Genomic DNA, 6,518 nt, shown 5'->3' with positions numbered 1-6,518 from the left:
GTTAATACAAGTTCTTTGTTAGGTACATACGTAGGGTCTTGCTACGTATTCTAAGGCCCTAATGCCTATCTTCTGCCTCAGCCTCCTGAGTGCTGGGATTATAGGCGTGCACCACCACACACAGCTAATTCATTTTCTTGATAATATCATTTGCTTTGCAGAGTTTTTAATTTTCAGATGGTGCAGTTTATTTTTTCTTTGTCACTTTGATATCATATCTAAAATCATTACCTAACTTACAAGGTCATGAAGATACACTTACATTTTTTTCTAAGAATTTTACAAGTTTAACTCTTACATTTAGCTCTATAATCCATTTTTTAAATTAATATTTGAGTTTTGTTTTAAAAATTTTTATTAGTACATGTTTACAGTATGTAATGGTTACATTCATTGTGGGCAATTAGTACATGTACGTAACACACCTCAGTTCTTCCTCTCCCACTTCTCCGCCCTCTTAAGTTAATATTCATGTCTAATACGAGGTAGAAATCCAGTTTCATTTTGAGGGGAGAACAGTCCAGTTGTTTCACTATAGTTTACTGAAACACTACCCTTTCTCCATTGAATTATCTTCGTATTCTTGTAGAAAAATCAAATCAAGTGTGGTGGTGCATGGCTGTAATCCCAGCACTTAGGTGGCTGAGGCAGGAGGATTGTTGCAAGTTCGAGACCAACCTGGACTATAAATTTAGCTCAATGCCAGACTAAACTTCATTGCAAGACCCTGTCTCAAAAAGACCAAAAAAAAAAAAAAGAAAAAGAAAAATTAGTTGGTCACAAGTAGAAAAGTTTTAATTCTTCACTGACTTAAATATCTTTCCTTATATACTACAATACTTGATTACAGTAGATTTATATTAAAATTTGAAGGTGGCAAGTACAAGTTGTTCTAATTCTTTTTTCCAAGATTGTTTGATTGCCTTAGGTCTGTTGGATTTTCATATGAATTTTTAGATAAGCTTTGTTACTTTCTGTAAAGCAGTCCACTGGAATTTGAGAGAGACTAAATCTATAAGTGAATTTGAAGAGAGCCCTTATATTTATATTCCTAATACTAAGTGTATTAGTATTAGGAATATAATTTATCCTTTCCTATACAATTTCTTTATTTTTAGTCTTCTACAACTAGATTTCATGTGTACATTTAAAAATAATTTCTTAGAATTAGTGTCAAACTAACCATGAAGAAAATATGAAGTAATTACTCTATATATCATTGTATTATATTATAAACACAATATTATAAAGGCTAAATAACTCTACAGCAAAAATTCCTGTATACAAAGAAATTAGAAAGAGCTCCCAGAGAGGTAACAACCTACATAAAACATAGAGCTTTATAAACTAGAAAAGAATTCTGCATTAAAGAATTTCTCTAGAGCCTTTAGAGTTTTGTTTTGCCTTGTTTTTTCTAAGAAGATCACTTTGTAAGCATTGGCAAAGTTTTTGCATGGAGGAAATCAGATACAAATAATTTCTTTTAAAATGTGGATGAGGATTACAAAAATAAACATCTTAGATTTTTATGATGCTTTAGATGCCATCAGTCCCTCAAGTAAGACAGAGCTGCTGTGTGATAGCCTGTGTGGTTTTTTTCTTTTTTAACTGACAAGTAAAAGCTGTTTGTTTATGGTATGCATGATGTAAGTAGGGTTGTGTATTGAGCTCTCCAACGTACATTTTCTCTCACATCCTTTTTTGTGGTAAATTGTTTGGTTTAGTCAGTGAATATGAGTTTGCAGCCTTGGCTACAGTGCTTCAGAAGCACTGGAGATTTAAGACTTTGGGGGCCCCAGGCAGCACAGCAGACCAATTAAGCCAGAATCTATGGGAGCAGAACTCAGACACCAGAAGTTTTTTGTTTTTTGGTTTTGAGACAGGATCTCTCTATGCAGTTCAGGATGGCCTTGAGCTCACCTTGTAGCCCAGGCTGGTCTCAAGCTTGCAGCGATCCTCCTGCCTCAGCCTCCTGAGTGATGGGATTATAAGATGAGCCACCATGCCCAGCTACCCGAAGTTCTTAAAGTTCTGTGGTGGATCCACATGCACTCAGCATTTAGAATGGCTGCCGTAGGCAATTGAAAACGGATGTGGGGTTGAGCTGAAGATAACAGTTGTTTTCAAGCAATAACGATTTAAGCCACACCTGCTGGATGGTATCTGCCATTCAGTGATTGATTGGTGAGGAAACTCCAGTCAGGGCTTAGACGTGTATGCACACACTGTACCACGGCCCATTCCGGGCCCTGCATGCCAGTCGCACTGGAGTAGCATCCCTGTAAGGAATGCTATGGAACTACCGGGACACAGTGATTCACACGCACCTCTGCTGTGCACCCTGAGAAAGGGTGCTCTAATCACCAAAGTGCCACAGTTTGGTGTTAAGACCAGGCATGCACACTACCATCTACTTTGGTATTTGCTGGGGAGGGGGTCTATTGCTAAAAACAAGTTTATAAGCCACCGAGTATTATAAGAAGCTCTGGCTTCAGAGTGGGGGAACTTGTGTTCTAGTGAGTTCTGCTCAAGCTGGCATATTTGAATCGTACTTTATAAATCGAAGCCATTGGTCTGGAGGTGATCACCGAATTTATTCAAGAAGCTGGATTGCCTGATGTGTTTAGGCGAGGATGCAGGGATGCTTGTGGACAGCAGGTACATGTGCAGCTGTATGAGGGTGGCCTTGGGAAGTGTTGAGGGTTACAGGGACGTTGAAGTACATCACCTGGCTTCAGTATTGGGACAGATGCTGTCATTGCCTGCTCAGCAGCCCTTCACCCAGGCTTTCTTTCCCAGCCACCTTTGCAGCTGAGATGTGGCACGGTGGCATGGTACCCTTCCTTCATCCCTTCCTCTCCTTCTCTTATTTTGTGAGGATGTGTTTTTGGTGCTCCATGGGTCATCCTTAAGGCCTGTGCAGGCCTAAGAACAAGGGACTCCATGCTGAGCAGGGTCAGAAAATGGGAAGAGCCTGGATCCTTGATCTTCCCATGGACTTACTAAGATGATAAAAGTTCCCACTGCTGGAGCCTGGCTGCTCACAGAGTGGTCTGTGGGGCAGAGCGTCAGCCTGAGCTGAGAGGCTGCCAGCATGCAGGCCTGCAGACCCTGCCCATTCCCCTGGTGTCCAAAGCTGTCACACACCAGCTTAGCACTTTTATTTGGGTGCTCTGTAATTGGCAGCTATAATGTCCTTGCTGGCACAGACACCTTGTGGACTGACTGAGGCACTTTTGAATAAGAAGATACCCTACCAGGACTGATTCTGATGCCAGCACCCGCTGTTCTCACTGCAGCAGCCGACACAGACAGAATAAGCGCGTCTGTGGTAACCGCTGTACTGGTTGTCACAGGTTGAACCAGATGTTTCTGTGAGCACGGGATGGGTGGCCATGTGACGAGGGAGCTGCATTTTCAGGTGGTGTCAGGAGGCGCATGTGGCTGGCTGTGCAGTAGTCTGGACAGTACAAGCGTGGGGGCAGTGAGACGGTAGGAAGCCCCAGGTCTTTCTGCGCACCCTTTCATTTAGTGCCAGGGATGGTTCACTAAGAACAGAGGCAAAGGAGGGGAATCGAGGGAAAATCTGTGAGCCCAGAGCTCTGGTAGGGGTGGGGGAGCCCAGGCAAGGGCAGCAGAGCTGGAGAAATCCTTCGAGTCACCACCTGTATAGAGAAGGGCAGTGGCTTTCGCTCCAGGCACAGGAAGGGGGTGGAAGGCAGAGCTGGCCCTCCAGCTACTCAGACAGCTGGCAGACAGGGCTCTATGTGAGAAGAGTCTCTCAGTTCACGGACAAGCAGGAGCTCAGCGACTGCAGGTTCTCACCAGGGTCCTAGTCCCAGGCCTTGTTACAAGACCTTCCTGATCATGTGCTTGGAGTGACTGAGGCCAGTGAGGAGCGCAGTTCCACTAAGTTGGTCCGGTTCACCTGGGACTGCTCTGATTCAGCTCTGGCCTGAGGGGCACACTCCTTTGTGGGAATAGGTATTTCCTTCAGTGCGTCTGTCACACTTTTATATGAAACACTCACCCTGCAGTCCCTCAAAAATATTAGGACAAATAAAGGAAATGGGCTGGGGACTTTGCCCAGTGCAGAGCATTAGCCTAACACACAGGGGACCCTAGGTTCCAACCCCAGGACGCACCCAGTGTGGTGGTGCACGCCAGTGATCACAGCACTCAAGAGGCTGAGGCTGGAGGATCGCTGTGAGTTCGAGGCCAATCTGGGCTACATAGTGAACTCAAGACCAGCCTGAACTGCACTGCAAGATTCTGTCCCCAAAAACAACCAAACAGAAAACCCCAGCATTCCGGCAAAAAATAGAGGCAGGATATGTGATCCATCATCAGAAACGTAAATAGTAGAGGACCTAGAGGTGATTCAGATACTGCAGGTATTAATGTCATCTGTCAGAGACTTGGAAGTAACAATGATTGAGGGTCAGTGGATGAGAATAGAGGATGCAGAAACAACCCCAGGCACATTCAACTCTTTGATCTTTGGCAAAGAGCCAAAACACACTGGGGGAAAGACAGCCTCTTTCATAAACGATGCTGGAAAAATTGGCTATTCACATGCAAAAGATTGAGTCTAGACCTATATCTCTCACCATGTGCTAAACTACAATCAAAATGGCTCAAGAAACTAAATGCTAAAATAGAACCTGCTAGAAGATAAAAATGGGTGAGACTCAAAGTCATAGGCATCAGGAGGACTTTCTGAGCAGAACCCCAGCACAGAGGAAATAGCACAAAGACTCAACAGTGGGATCATATCAAACTAAAAGGCTTCTACACAGCAAAAGACCAACAGAGTGAAAAGACAACCTATACAGTGTGGAAAAAATTCTGCCAGCTATTCCTCCAATAGGACTACTATCCAGAATATACAAAGAACTCAAAAAATTAGACCCCTCTGAATTAAAAGACCCAATCCTCCCAAAATGGGCAAGTGAAATAAATACATACTTCTAGAAGTACAAATGGCCAGTACATACATGAAGAAATGCCCAACATCTCTGGCCCCTAAAGAAATGCAAATTAAGACAACACTGAGATTCCATCTGACCCATCTTAGAAGCTGTTCCCCTTCTAAGGTATTTTCCCAAAAAAGTTACGGATGTCATGTTACACTGTTACATGCATAGCCACTTTATAGCAGCACAATTCCTAATAGTTAAAACGTGCAAGCAGCCCATAGCTTACATAGCATGTGTTTTCTCTTACATAGTGTTATGGTTGATACATTGTGTCAACTTGGGGAGTCTACAGGTTTGGCTAAGTGACTCAGCAGGAAGCCAGAGTGCTTACTTTGTATACATTCTGAGCCTGTGAAAGAGGAGGGCAAAGATTATGTGAGAGCTACACGCCCCTTAGGTGGGGGTAGTCTGTTTACAAAGTAAGGCAGGGAAAGAAGATGCTTGCCGCCATTCCTCCGTTTTGCTCTGGCTGTTTGCTCTTCGGCTGCCATTCCCCCCTTTGCTCTTGTTGCTTTGCTACTTTCTGCCTGGGAGCCAGCCAAGTATGGACTAAAACCTCCACAAACTGTAAGCTAAATAAACCTTTCCTTCCTTCATTTTGGGCGTTGGGTATTTTGTCTCAGCAATGAGAGAAAAGTAACCAAGACACATGAGAAACCCAAGGTATAAGTAGAACAAAATAATAGACAATAGGGAGAAGGGAGCTAGATCTTTCTCAGAGGGGAAGGAGAGCAAGAGATGAGGGAAGGAAAAAGACTCCATGTGTTGTGTGCATGTGCCTGCTCTGCACCAGGAGTGTGAACGGTGAAGAAAGTGATCTGGGAAGAATAATTCCCACGAAGGAACGCAGCGTCACAAACCGAGACAAGGGCCAGAGAAGGCCGACAGTGACCCTTGAGCTGAGTCTGGGGAGCTTGAGCACCGCCAGCTGTACCAGACCCTACTGGGGTCTCTGAAACTCGAGAAGACAGGCTAGCTGCGGAAATAGCCAGGAGGAAGGGTAGCAATAGGGCCAGGAGCGAGCCGGGCTCACTTGCATGTCCTCCGTTGGCCACATGGAGGATTTCCGACTTCCTGAAGGATTTAAGCAGGGCTGAGGGGAACAAAGTAGTATGTGGAAAGCTCTCTGCGGATACCGATTTGAGCACTGGATCGGATAGGGCCAAGGGAGATTCAGAAAGGCCAGCTAGCAGCATTTGCAGTACTCTGCATGAGGCAGTTAGCGTGGTAATGAAGGTGGAAAGAAGTGGTTTTGGGTTTGGTTTTTTCTGGCAGCATTGAACCCAGGGCCTCTGCACTGAGCTACATCCCTGGCCCTTTTTATTTGTTTTTATTTTGAGATAGGATCTTGCTCAGTTGCCCATGCTGGCCCAAATTTGGAGTCCTCCTGCCTCAGCCTCCCAGATTGTTGGGATTATAGGCATGCATCCCCTGCATGGGTTCAGCTGTTAGGTCAGCCAGTGATACCATTCCTTCAAATTTTCAGTCTTGTGGTAGTATATGGTGATACACATATTAACTTTCCCATAGTAAAAACCT

The 6,518-nt window shown here is 44.4% G+C and overlaps 1 protein-coding gene across 1 annotated transcript in view; it reads left to right on the top strand.

Annotated features, from left to right (window-relative positions):
- The window catches only part of Tmod3 (tropomodulin 3 (ubiquitous)), a 51,925-nt gene that overhangs the window by 27,973 nt on the left and 17,434 nt on the right, over nt 1-6,518 (top strand). The window lies entirely within an intron of this gene.

The sequence above is a fragment of the Chinchilla lanigera genome, unplaced genomic scaffold, assembly GCF_000276665.1.
Source record: "Chinchilla lanigera isolate Chin_1 unplaced genomic scaffold, ChiLan1.0 scaffold00008, whole genome shotgun sequence".
In the NCBI taxonomy this organism is placed as follows: Eukaryota; Metazoa; Chordata; class Mammalia; order Rodentia; family Chinchillidae; genus Chinchilla; species Chinchilla lanigera.
This window is presented reverse-complemented; position numbering and strand designations above follow the sequence as displayed.